Raw genomic sequence first — 14,966 nt, 5'->3', positions numbered from 1 at the left:
GCTGATGCCCAGGAGAGTGCCAGCAGGAGCGGTTTGCTTCACAGGATTTAATTCACAGAAGTCCTGCAGAACCACTTCTGGGTGTCTCTGTCCCAGCTGGGGTGGACACACATCACTTCAGGCTTTTAAGGCTGAAAAGAACATGGGTGATTTTGCATGATAATCAGACCATTGCAACATTTCCACCTAAATGGCTTCTGCAGGACCATAATGGAAGGTGTAAGTAAAAGGAAAGCTCTGTTTCTCATCCCAGACTTTAATCAAACGAGAAGGATAAACCATGTTTCCTTTGAAAATCATGTATGTGGTACAGAACGCACTATCATACCAGAAAGGTCTTAATACAAAATGGAAAACTCAGTTCTATTTTCTATAAGTAGAGAAGAAGTAACTTGGGGTTATCCTTTTAGCTTATTCATGCATTATCGACTCAATAGGTTAGCCTTGGTTTTTAATACGTTCTTATTAATTAGACATGGCATGGCCAGAGGCAGAGAGCAATTAGAAGAAAAAGCAAAGATCCAAACTCAATGTATCCCAGCCTGCAGGGCTCTGCTCACTGCCCAGTTGGACCTTCGCTGCCTGTGACTGCCCAGGAGACACTTCTGGTCCCTGGACTGCCATGCAGGTGATACAGGAGAAGGACACTCATGCCGACGATATGGGCACGATGGGGAGAGCAGTGGGCCAGCTTTCCCCATGTGAACCACTGACCACCTTCTGCAGCTGTGGATGGGTTCATACCTAACCGGCCATGCAGCCCCTGCGCCACAGCTCCCATCTGCTGCCCGTGCCGGGCTGGCTGTAACATATGACCCTGGGCAGTTTTCACCCACTTTCCTACAAATCACATCTGTGGAATGTATCTGATTTTTAACTAAATCTGAATATTTCACATAGAAGTAATAAAAAATTTTGGCAACTATGTTTTGCCTCATTGGTGGTACATACAAATCACAAGCTCATTTTGTTAAGATTTTCCAAAGATCAAGCATTTACTGATCAGAGCTTGATGCAAAAGAGGTTGAAATATTACTGTAATGTAATTAAGTTTTATTTCCCTAAAAAATACATTTTCTCCTGCAATAGAATTTACTTGCGATTGTAATTTTAAATTAAATGCAATTTGAGTTAAATGAAGTCTGTTTGCATATAATGCTTAAGCTCATGAGTAACCAGAAGTGTTCCTAAAGGTCATTGTCTGAAGGCAGACCCATCCCAAGTAACTCATGTGCCCGAAAAAGGTGTTCACATCACCACCACGCTCCCCTACAAGCCCTCGGCTGCAGGGTGACTGAGCACACGAGCTGAGCCAGTCCAAGGGCCATCAGGTACCACCAACAGTATAGTAAAGCATGCCTGTTTGCTGCTGGAAATGTCTATTTAATTGTGTTCTTATGAAAAATATCAATCTGAGTAAGTACCTCAATGCATTCTGGAAATGCATTTGTAAAAAACTTACTTGGATAAAAGGACTCTTGTCTACCAGAATTCACCATATAAAATTGCTCTACAGCATTACTGTAAGCTGGATTTTAGTCTTAACACAAAAGATAAAACTATAAAAATACCAAACAAAACCCCTCACCTATTATCTAAAAAATGTTATGAAAAATGATATGTGGAAAAGTAAGTACAAAATTAGTACAAAAACTGTGAAAAACTCAGGTCAGAACCTCGTTGGCTGTAAAGCTGGCATAATGTCTCTGCCCACAAGAGACCTGTGACCACAGCAGGACACCATCCTTCCACACCTGCAATTTTCACCTGCGCATCTGAAACCCCTTGTACAAGCGACAGATGGATCGCCAGTTATCGTATCTCCCGAAATTAACACATGAGCTAAGATAACCTTTAAACACTAAAATTGAGAAAAATAAAGAACTAAAGCAGGCTTTTCTCTTCCCCCCTCCAGTGTGGCTGGGCATGAGCAGCATCTCAGATGGATGCACGGAGCAAGTGATGCTCAGCCCCAGCAGCCGCTCATTTTTGGTGGGCCCAGGTTTGCAGCCTGCCAATCCCCAGGGCAGAGAGAGGCCATCCCCAGCCTCAGGACATCACGCCTGTTGCCGGCTCTGGAAGGGGCCATGGTACAATTAATACACATTAAAATACCATGATCTCCATCCTGTGACCTTGAGCTGTTCAGCAGTCACGCGGTTCCCAGCCAGATTGCAGTGTTGAGGACCAGGCAGACAAAGCTTTCAGCTTCACAGGCAAAAAAAGCTATAAAAAGAATTCTGACACACTTTTTCAAGCACATCCTGAATTATTTGAGCATTAATTTATAATCCTGCATAAAAAACATGACGACCCGCTGCTGAGGGGAGCTTGTATTGACACTTTACAAAACCAGTTGGACAGGCGAGGCTTTCCCACGTGCGATGCTGGGTGCATCCTACCCTGCTTTGGTGAAGCCCTGCGCCTAATCCCTGCCTGTGTCCGCCAGTACGTCCCCACAGCATGGCACGGCCCACAGCCAGCCGAGCCCCAGCACAGGGCTGGCAGCACAGCAAGGCAGCAAACCAACCCACCTGGGCACAACAGCAGAAGCATCCTCATTAGGCACTCTCTGCAATTAGCGCGAGTCAGTTGAAAGCACATTTTTGCTTGGCCTTTCTACATCTGTGTTTTCCCCAGTGTCTTGACTTCCTGGTTTACTGCTCAAACGCTAAAATTCAGCTCTCCTTCCATAAAGTATTTTAATCTAAAAATAATTTGAACCATGTTTATTTTTAAGAACTTTTACCCTCCCAAAAATAATGTTTAAAAGAAAGCAACTTTAAACATTAATGCAGAGTAAGTAATTGCTGTTGCTTTCGCTGCAGATAAATCACTTTTAATCTAAATTTTTTTGAAAAAAAAAAAGATCAAAAGTAATATTAATCGTGCTGGCCAGGGAGCAAAAGGACATTCCCAGACATTAACTGCTTTCCAAATATGAAAAACATATTAAATATCTCTCTTAAAACAAGATGTTTTCCTCATGTTTCCTCTGAGGGAAATCTGCTGGGTGCATTCCTCCCCAGGCAAGGCTCGGGCATCGCCTGCCAGACTAGGCGGGGGAGCACCCGCTGTGTGCCAGGACTGCCTGGCACACCAAACCTCTCCGTATTAAGCCCTGGGGACACCCCTCACCACCGGCCTGGGTACCTGGCGGGCTCCAGCACCAGGACATCCCTGATGACACTCCGGTGGCTCAGCCACACAAGGTGCCCGTGCCACCTTGCCTCTCACCAGCCCCACGCCAATGTCGTGGTTTAGCAGCGGGCCTGTTTTATGTGCAAGTAGTGCACCAGGAGTCCACAAATTGATTTTTCCCAAACTTTTATAAGAAAGTACACACATGGAAACCCCAACCCCATCCAGTGGTCACCACAGCACAAGTGGATCAAACACCACAAACAGAGGCTGCTTTTATTTAATCATGACCTGTGATCTCTGTTGCAATAGGATCAGTGGCAGGAGGGAGCGAAATGCACTTCTGCCGTGTAAGGAAATACAATTAGGCTTAGTCCCAAATAAGATACAGTAAAACTGTTTTTCCTTCAGCCGGGTCCGCCCAGGCTGGCACAAAAGCCCAGTGCTCTGTCAGTCATCTTCACTCCCCACATACACTAAGAGCAGAAAAACACGAGTCAGTGGAAAGGTGCTGCCTCAGGCACACAACTTACAGTAGCAAAGCGGTATTAAATCCACAATTTGAATTTGTTATTAGGACAAAAAGAAGGGGGGTAAAATGATGGTCAGTGCTGTGTACTGGCCACAAAGAAAAGGCTATCAAAAGCACCACTTCTCCCAGAGGTTTGGGTTTTTTTCCCCCTTTCCCTCTCAAGGAATTTTTAATGATTTAAAGACCCTTCAAGAAAATACAGACATTTTCTTCAGTTAACAGGAACTGGGGACATGCGCTGTCAGTGTGACCTCCCCCACCCCATGGTGGGGCACACCAGGTACCAGCCGCAGGGATGTCCTACAGGTGATGCCACCAGCAGCTGTTCCGGCACACAGCCACCCGCTGCCAGCGGCATTCAACACCCGAGTGCCCAGTTTCCTTAATGCCCCCTTGCACTGCTCCTTACGAACAACCATGTGCTAAACCACACGGCTCCAGCCTGATGTCTATCAACCCACAGCCTCCTCACAGCACGGCCACGGGACACGGCATGGCCACAGGACACGGCACCTCCATGCCAAGGCTGCTCACATCCCCGGCTCCTGAAAGACAGAGCTCTAGCTGTAAGGAGAGGGATGATTTTGTTTTCTCAGCAATAAAGGCTTCTCCCCCAACATTTTCTCCACTCCCCCCACCAGCAGGATGGACCCACGGCTGAGCAAAAGCCAAATCTACTGTTGGATTTGGTTTATGTATTTATTTTTAAACTGAAGTCAGGCACCCTAATTACTTTTAAAGCATGTGAATTCTGGTCACATGAATTAAGAGTTTTCTGTCAAAGTAATTTTCCTGAAAGAGCTGTTTCTCTGGAATAAGCTTCTCATCTGCTAATCCACCAGAGCCGCAGCCGCCGGCCTTCCCAAAACAAAAGAATACATTTTTTCTCTCAGATACACGAGGAAGAATTTTATTAGGCTTTAATGTACATGTACGATTAGAATAACAGAAAGAATATTTTATTTGTGAAAGAACTGACACAAAAACAATACCCAAGTCCTCAGAAGACAGGGTAGATGCCTTTTAGCAAGGAGGATTTAAAAAAAAAAAAAAAGAGGCAAAAAACCACCACATAGGTCCCTCACTTTTCAATCTAGTTTCTTCTCCCTACCTTACTAGTGTATATATATACACTTTTTTTTTTTTTTTTAAAACAGAACAGCAATAGTATTTGAACTTTTACTGACTCTCAATGAATTAGGATTTGGCATGTTTAGCATCCCTTGTAAGAAAAAAATCCCACATATCCCAAGGATAAACAGCACATAAAGCACAACACAAAATGATAAAACTTGTTTGAAAGTTCACAAATACAGATCCTTAAAATGTTTTAATGTGAAATATATGATAATGTTGTATTTCCCTGCACTTTGTAAAAGCAAATTAGGAGTGAGCATCACAAGATTTGTAAATTAAAGCTATTCAGTATCTCACATAGGTGTGGTAGCATACTTGCAGATGTTACAAATCCTATTAAAACAGGAATTAGCCACCCCTAACTTACCTGCAAGCTCCCAAGCGCAAAGGTCTACACTTTGGCAACCGCTGATGGTGCTTGTGTCACCCACGGGAAAACAGGATGCCGAGGATGCGCCAGCTGAGGGATTTCATGGAGTCAGGTGGCAGCAAGGTTCCCTCTGCATCCTTCACAAGTCAAAACCCATCCAGGTATTGACAGGACTGATAAAATTTGAAAGATGTTTGGGATCACAGCAACAGCACCCACCAGTGCCTGTCCTTGACTGCAATTAGAGAGCAGAGTATTAAGGGTACCAGCCAGCTGTGCCCAATCTGTTGGAATGCATGCCCTTTTTTGAATTATAACACCAAAAAAGGAGCCTACGTAAATTATTATTGTTTTCTGACTCACAGTTAGATTAATACTCAAGCAGAAGATATACAGTCTCAAGTTGTTTTCAAAACATTAGAAGAAGAAAAAACAAGTGTTTAATAAATTGATTCAAACTTCTGTTGGGCAAAAGTACTTTAGACCATACCCTCAGTTTACTCTTTGTAGGTGTGTCTATGCCACTGCCAATACTGACACATTCAAGATGCTGCACATAATTGATACAGTAAAAAACAAACAAATAGAGAAAATATAAATAAGTGAGGCTTCTCCCGAACCTTTCTTCCTTTTCTATGAAAGAGACAGTTATCCCTGCTCCAGCAGTACTTAGATAAGCACCCGCAGAATGCCTACAGGCTACAGTTTTTCATTTTCCTCTTGGCCGATCTACAACTAAGCTGCCAAAATAAACAAACTTACCCTTCCAGTCAGGCTCAAAATGAACCAGCAAACTGAATTTTTATGTCATAAAAGGAAGCAAAAAAATAAGCAGGAACAGTTAAAATGCTTAAAATATCGACATTTTTTTCCAGAAGGGAAAATAAATTTATGAGGACAAGCTATTAAATGATGCTTTCAGATGCTAATTACACAGTCCTCAATACATCCAGTGCAGTATCACAATCACAGTCTTCTTTCTAAAGTCAATGAAGAGATGAAGTTTGGCACTGTGATCTCAGGGAACAAAAAATAGTCTTTTTAGGTCAGAAGAAGAGGAACAAGCACATATTTTGAAAGCTACCTCATCTAACTCATTCTTTGCAGAGCAACAACTTCATTAAATGACAGGTTTTTTGAGTGACATTTTTGCTGCCCAGTGAAAGCTCCAGAAACAACATGGTGAAGGAATCCAAAGTCTCCCTGCTGACGCAGAGATGCCCCAAGGTCAACTGGGCAGCCAAGAGCCAGCTTGGCTTTAAAGAGCTGGTATTGATATTGTCTGGAGACACTGAGTTCCCTCCATAGGATCCAGACTACTTTCATTTCTGCACCTAATTTGAACTTTAAATGATTAAATATTTCATTGTGTATTCAAGACCTGAAAGATGAACTTTTCTAAAATGCTGAAAACACAATAAGCAAAATGAAGATAACATAGACCCAGAGACTGGAATAATCACCTCCCGCAATGCCAGTCAGCGCATTTCAGCGCTGTTTTGGCACAGTTCGCCCTCTGACAGGCCAGTATCCACAAACAAAGCTGAGCCCTGAGATGCAACACGGCATTTGCAGGCTCCCCCAGCCAGCAACAATACAGCAGCTCACCACGTCCTGCATATACAAAGCCACTCGAGACGCTTCACTGAACCAGTGTATCGTGTACTGACGCATACAAGAGATTTCGCTGACCACATTGTTCATTAGAAAACATTCCTTTTAATTACATCATGCAAACTACTTGCTCCTCAGAACCAGGAAGGTGCAGTCACCATTAGGTAATGCTCATGCTGCAAAGGCTCCAGTGGTCTTGGCCATGCGACGGAGGGAAAGCACTGAAGATTACTCCAGCATCCGCCACGCCAGCCCAAAAATCACACACCTGATGGCCATGCGATGGAGGGAAAGCACTGAAGATTACTCCAGCATCCGCCACGCCAGCCCAAAAATCACACACCTGATGGGAAATAACTTTCTATTTTTCTTTAGCACTTGGGAAACAGAAGATGCAAACCTCACGTAAGGTATTACTATCTCATGTTCTTAGGATTAATATTTCAAGGTAAATATTCATAGGGGAGCACCATGAAGGAAGCCACTGGCATCCATTCTGGACTGTTCTGTTCTTTTGAGCAGTTCAATACTGTAAATTCCCAAAGACCAGCAGAATAAGACAAAGAAGTTGCACAAGTAACAGGTACCTGCACATGCGACACCAGACCTGGCAGCTGAAATTCTTTAGTTTCACTTCACTGCAAAAAAGTTACATCTATGCACTATTCCCCAAAGCATTCTCCAGACAAAAGCACAGAAAAATTCATGTATTTCTAGGTTTGTGACCAACCTTGCAGCACATGGTAAAATGAAAGATGAGCATGAATGTGCACAATTTGCTTTTTTCTGGTTGTAAGATTCATTTCACTTAAGTTTATAACAGTCCTCTTTTTTCAAGATAAAAACATACAGCAGGCTTCTTACAGAAGCTGTAGCTGTGTCCCCATCCTTCAGTGTGTAATTTTTCTTTAGATTTCAGCTATAACCAAAGCACACGCATGCTGCTTCATTTATCTCCACTCTTCTTGTTAAACTAATTGCTCTGTAAAGCACTTCAAGTACTTTAAAATACCAGCACACATTTTCAGCCTGGCTCAATAAGGACTAGATATGAGGAATGTCTGTGGATCCTGTATCTTGGAATAGGACTGCAAGCTTAGACCCAAATATATCTTGAGGCAGTCCAGCACTATTTTAACTTACCAACAGCTAAGGCACCAGGGAAGTTGTACACAGCCCAGGAAACTCTCTGGAAGCAGATCATACGGAGCACTTTGCATCAGAAAACCAAGGAAAAGGATCCCAACCACCAGCCAAGGTCTCAGACAGCCCTTCAGAGGACTTCCAACCACCCTGGCCCTGTTCTTTGCAATGCAACTTGAATATGTGATCTTTCTTCCCTGAGGCAGGTTTTGTCATGCTTCTTGCTTAGAAACATGGCCCTAACGAGAATTTAAAAAAATACGGTATGAACAGGGAAGCACCAATATGCAAACAGCCCTTGCTTCTTTTCTGCACATCATTTCTGCTTACAGTAATTAAAAAAAGTTTCTATTCCTTTTATCTCTGCAGTGGCAACACATACAGGGAAGCACGAACTGGCGCCTGCCCTGCCTCACACACCATAAACAGGAGCATTCACTAAGTTTGGACTGTAGAGCCCTTATTACTGATGATAATGTATGAGATGGAAAGCAAACAGATGGGTTTTCAGAGGCCAGAGCATGCAGTTAAGGGAAGAAGGGGTGGGGGGAAATCAGATTTTAGCTTGTAAACTTCAATTTTGCCGTAATCATTGAAAAAGAACGATGATGTCACTTTTACAGTCAATGCTCTGACTATAACCACGCTTTACTGACCTGCCAGTTTGAAGTACTAGTACACCGATTCACCACTTTGCTATATAAAGCAGTGTAAAAATACCAATTTTAAATAAAAAGCCCATTTTGTGATTCATGTATACGAAAGTACAAATCCCAAGTACCTGCTGCATCAAGTAAAATACATAAAGCATTATCAGAAAAACACACTTGAAAAATGTGAGTGCCACATAAAGCAGTCTGGAAGAGTAACTTAAAATGACTGATGTGATGCTTGTCTTTTTTTATGTGCTTTCACCTTTCTTCCACTTACTGTGCTCATTTTCCTTTTTTAAAAAAATATTCCCCTTTATACACTGCCTTTGTTCAACCCTTCCAGAGGATAACATAGCATTAATAAAATAGGTAGGCAAATATACAGACCAAAATAGAGCATGACATATATTACACTCAGTTCCACGTGCAGGACAAGCTTTGACTGGGAGCTTGTGTGGATGGCAAGACTGAATTACCAAATTAATTAGAGTTTGCTATGTTCTTTTCCTTATTGTTCTCATGGGGGGGGAAGAAAAAAGAAAAAGGAGGAATTATGACAACTGCAGATCCAACAGAGAACCAAAACAGAGTAAAACCCTGGAACACACACTTCCAAGATTTCACTATCATTCATACACAAATGCTTAAAATAGGTAGTAATTTGGACACAAACAAAGCAAAGCATTGTTGGCAGACGTTTTTGTATCCAATCCTTGAATAAACTTAGCATATAAAATAATATAGTATTATGTGTATTTTATAACAAATGGCAATTTACAATCAGCTCTGTTTGTCAGGTTCTGTGGAAACTCGGTGCGAGACTCTGCCCTCGACGCCTGCAACGTTAGCGCAGGCCGACGACATGCCGGAGGGATGGAGAGTGTTATGGGAATCACTTCCAGAGCACCAGCCTGAGGCACCAGGAGAGGCACATGGCAGGTCTGTGACCTACCTCAGGACCACCACAAGACTAGTCTCCCTTCTTTTGAAAATAAAATAGAATAACCCAGCTGAAAACTAGTGGGAGGACACATAAAGCATGCAGCATCATACACCTGAAACACCTGACGGCAGGGTGAGCTTGGGTCATGCAGAGCAGCCCACACCAATGCACAACCTCGTCCTGTCCTATGCCAGCTGCAAAACAGCCGTTACCTTCCTATGAGTCCAAGGCAAGACACCTTTTTTACTGAAAACAGGCTAATTCAAATTGGACATTCAGCTCAAGTTTTGGCACAGATAGTACTAATCGCTGAGAAGCTACTCCCCAAAAAGCATGGACTCTCCATCTCTGTACATGTACAGATGAAGATTTGCAGTCCCTTTCTGAAAACAGGCGTTGATCAAAGACACATTATTGAGCTCCGTGGTCACACCACAGCCACAGCTAATGGTTTCTGAAACACAGGTCAGGCCGGTCCAGAGGCAGCAAGAGGAAGAAAATTCTGATTGTTACGGACAACTAAGTGCTTCCCTGGAGAACCGAATTTCATCCTGCCCCTGGGGAGATGACTTCTACAAATTTAAGCCACTCAGTTAAATCAAACTTGCCAGGGGTAGCCACTAATTGTATGTTCCACAGACACGGACCTCCAGCCTGCTAATAGGGGGTGGTGTTTGCAATGTGCTGTGTCTTTTCAGATACTAAGTTAATGGGATTTGTTTTCACACATAGAGTGCTCAACAGCACTAGATGCTTTTGAGTCACACAGTCTAGATAATTTTCAATTTAATCTCGTGGAGATTCTGACTGAACCCTGCTTCTGACATTTCCATAATTAGAAGTGTTTGACATTACATTTTAACAACATTCCTTTTATTTAGCATTTTTGTGTGCAATTAATAACCTAGACTAAAAATAATATTTATGTATATACACTGCACTATGAAAATCAAGATATTTTTAATATAGTATTTCATTTGAATACTTTATTGAGGCCATGTGGAACATCTATCTCTTTATATGGATAAGTAGAAGCGAGGAATCCATCGTGATAACATGCAAATAAGTACGGTGCATTCATACGAGACCAAACACTGAAGTAATAAAAAGGAAGGAAAACTACACAGCAGGACAGATATTTCCAGCATTAATGTAGCATTTTCACCTGCTGTGCAGACACAGATTCTGTGTACATGAATTAACACTTGTTCTTATTTGTTTTCTCACCTTCTTTATAGAGCAGAAGCCCTATGTGCATCTTTACTTTCAACTAATATTAAAAAGCATCCATAGATGCAAAGATTATTTCCATTTCTACCCACATATGGAAAATGTAGTTGTTATGTACAGTTCCTGGGGGAAAAATTTAAAGAGTTATGCCAAAAAACAAGAAGAAATGTCTGTTGACTCTCAGCCTTTTATCACTAAAATACCTTTAAAAAAAAAAGTTACATCCTCTGAATGTTCGTCCAAATGCCAGTAATAAGGCCTAGATTAATTTAATAACATAACTTCTATACCTGCTTGTCAAGCAAAGCTCAGGGAAAACCACCAGGGAGCTCCTGGACTTTATGTAGGTGGAGACGGGTCTCCTATTTCTTATCTCAACATTTTGTATTAACATTCTTTTAAGATGCCTGAAAACAGTCCTGCATGTGCAATTGGGTCATGCGTTTATTTTCATCATCATTCCTCTCACAAGGTTTAACCAGTTTCTTGCAGATAAGATTTCTAAAATATATTTATATTTTCATGGTGGCCAGATATGTTTTAATGTCCAAGCAAACACCACAAAAGGAGATGGTTCTAAGAAAAAAAAAAAAAATCATTATCTAAGCATAGCAACGAAAGGCAGAGCATTGCCAAACTCACGATTATCACAGCAAACCTAGAACAGACAACTGAACAACAGATCAGTCTCCAGGGATGATTCACTGCCCTACTGCGCTTAATTGATGCCACTTAGGCAACAGAAAGGAGGCAAACCCCATTCTGTTTTCTCCACCATGAAGGCTTCCTTGGGAAAGGCATGACAGAAAAAACAGTTGCCTGTCCCCAGATGGCAGAGGGAAGCCAGAGCTCAGCCAGTCACACCCTGCTCTGGGATGATCCTACACAGGGAATCTGAGAGCTGCAGCTGCGTCAGTGACATTTCTTGGTGTACTGGGAGTATGGATCTTGGACACAGATGAGAACCTGCCAATGTTAAAGAAAGCTGCAATGGTTCAGCCATATACCCGCTCCTTAAGCAAATTCACTCTCAAGCATGATTTTACTGTTATGTTAAGACCAACACCTCTCTTCTATCTCTTCCTGCTTTGTCTCCCCAGTCCAAACTAAAACCATGGTCCCTTTCTTTCATATGTATGTCCAACCACAAGACTAAATAAAGACAGTTTTACCAAAGTATACCTTTCAATTTTTGCCTTCAGGCGTTCCTTGTTTCTCCTCATTCATCTTCACAAACAGTGGTCACCATGTTCAGACTTATAACTTGGCCGTTACCCAGGTCTCATCTTTCTATTTCTTCCATCAAATCTAACTTCACACTCTTCCTGCCTGACATTATTAGGACGTCACTTTTCCTTTCCAACCAACTAAGTGTCTTGATCAAGCCTTTATCACATACATAACTCCTACAACCTTCTCCACAGCCTTGACAAATGCAATCTTGCTCAAATTCTACCCTTTTAAAAAGTTGCCTCAAGAATAATTCTCTTGACTTTTTTTTTTAATATGACAAATCTATCTGTGCAGTTCTACCTACTGCTCGCCTTCTTTACTATATAAGAAACGAAAACTACATATGTTTATTTTTAAGGTACTTCATCACTTACAGTTACCAGTTTATAAAGGGCCTTGCCTTTATTTTTTGTTCACTATTGAAATCTTTATCTTCACTCCACCAAAGATGTTTGCCAACTCATTTTGAAGCAGGATATTTTCACCTTCTGCTATAATACAGTTGTTGCAGAGAAGCATCACGAATATCAGATGTACCTCATCATGCCTCTTCAGACCAAGCCCTCCTCTGGCATAACAGTTGCAATAAATCCACAGCAGACAGGCGAGGTGTGCACAGCCATTGCTCACGGCCTTGTTAGCATCACCTCCTTTCTGTTCATTGTCTCCGTCCATCGTGGAGTATAAGCTGTTTGGGGCAATGACTTCAGTTTATACCCAAACAGCAGCAGGGTCCTGATCACTCAGGAGGGTTGTTTGCATACCAACATGATACAGACAGTGAAGAGTAACGATTATGAATCGCATATTGTTCTTTGAGCTTCCAGTCACCAACACCTCGTTTGGAAGTTACGTACAGCCTACAACATACGGAAGGCCCAACCTGGCATATCATTCTTACAGGTAACTTTTACTGAATTCATCAAGAGGCTCCAACACATGGAATTCAACCAGTTATGCTGTACTGTTTTAAATCAGAACATACATGCATTGTACTTCATTCAGCTCAGCAAGTAAAACCGAAGTGTTCAAATCATTATGAGAAGCAATGATAGAACAGTCCTGATTGCCTTTGTTCTGCTAATTAGGAGGAAAAAACCTTGGAATAAGTTTTTGCCAGTGAGTGCATTAGTGAACACACAGTACAGTCATACAGTACCACAAGAAACTTCTGCAACAGATAATTCTGTCTTTCTGCTTTCTTAAGTCTGACACAAAGCTGGAGTAATTAGGATGATAAAGTCTAAGCATCCCTAGTAAAATGAGCTAAATCTGGTATCAATGCGGTTGGGATACTTATTTGCATGTTTAAATTACTCAAGTGACTAATTTTATAATTTCCTTTTCAATTGCTGAATGCCTTACTTTTAAAATTAGTCCCCTGAGAAACAGAGGCGCAGTGCATGGTGCTGTTAAAGTTAAAAACTTGTTATACTTTAGGAGATTATCATACTATTACATACATTATTTCTTATTTAATAAAAATTTAATTGTGCATACAATTTGATAATTTAATACCAATAATTTGTTATACAAATCTAGAATGCATTCATTTGGCTTTTTCTTGGGAAAAAAATTACATTCATGGTTTCTGTGAATAAACATTCTTATTATTAGAACCCCAAATTTTGCCTTATTTTGCCTGCAGTCTTCCTAAATGGGACACAACTCATACCCAGTGAAATTATACCCTTTTATTGTTACTCAAATGTCCTTAAATCCAGCCCTTTGTTCACGTGGAAGATGCACAACACCAAGACAGGCTACCTCACTTCATTAATGAAGTTCTGATGGTGCTCCTTGGGCACATCTTCAGCACAAAGTCAAGGAACGACCACTGAAAGCCATGACAAGAATGAATAGCATTTAATTGACATTGGAGGCAAAAATTCTGCCCTACTCCTTTTCCATTGGTGTGCAGTTTCTAGGAGAAAGCCAAATCTCTGGAAACAATTATAAACAGTGATCACAGTAAAACAGGACCTGTTTTCTGCGGAAGCTGACTCATTGTGACCTTCTAAAATGTCAGATTCCATACACTATGCCAAACAGCCACACTCAACGTTATCTGTTTATTTCCTTACACAGGGACAAAAATTCAGCAATACGGAGCACCCAACAAATTGCATAGGCAATGGTGATTTGCTTGGTTTACAAAGTAAAGGAGAGAGACTGCCACTAGTAAGGACACTGTCACTATAATCCTCACTTCTCCTAAGTTTGTACATGGATTTCATAAAAAAGAAATCTAGCAGGTTTTACTAAGAACCTGGATGAATGACTATGGGTTTCATACATCCACCGCCCTGCATCAATAGCAGGTTTGCAACACTGACTTTGTCGGTTGAGTGTACTCTTCAATATATACAGATGCTATGTGTAGATTTTAATAAAAGGCTGCAAATGGCCACTGAAAACATCTTTAAAAGCGTTTGGAAAATCCCATTTTGTTACATCATTGCCAACTATTGTCTCTGGCAAACTAGCCTCTCAACTGGTTTGTTGATGTTCAATCTAGTTTACCATATCCTGGGGTGAAACAGTGATCTTGGGGAACCTCCTAATGAGAGTAAAATTCACTCAACAGGATCACAGGAACGACAAATTAGTTATTTTCTGTAAGAAATTACAAGAAAGTATTTTCTTATGTGTTCTATTGGCACATTATTTCTTTCCCGTTTTCTAACTTGGCTCTCTGTGGACCTCATCAAAACCTCCAAAGACAAATGTTAACAGTTCTACACCCTCTCTCTCATATCCCCCACGGCAGCCCTTGAGATTTAACACCCATCTACCTTCCACCACTCATCCCATATTACTGGTGGTGGTGGTGCTTCACATCTGCATGATGCATCCGGAGACCCCAGCCTGAAATCATGCCTTCTCTGCACCAGGAGCAGTTATGCTGCTCAGATAAATTCTGCTCTAGATAAACCAACCAAATAGCAACAGGCTGCGTACAAACAAACT

This window comes from Phaethon aethereus, assembly GCF_964289735.1.
Source record: "Phaethon aethereus genome assembly, chromosome: 13".
Classification (NCBI taxonomy): Eukaryota; Metazoa; Chordata; class Aves; order Phaethontiformes; family Phaethontidae; genus Phaethon; species Phaethon aethereus.
The sequence above is the reverse complement of the archived record's forward strand: the minus strand, read 5'-3'. Positions refer to the sequence as shown.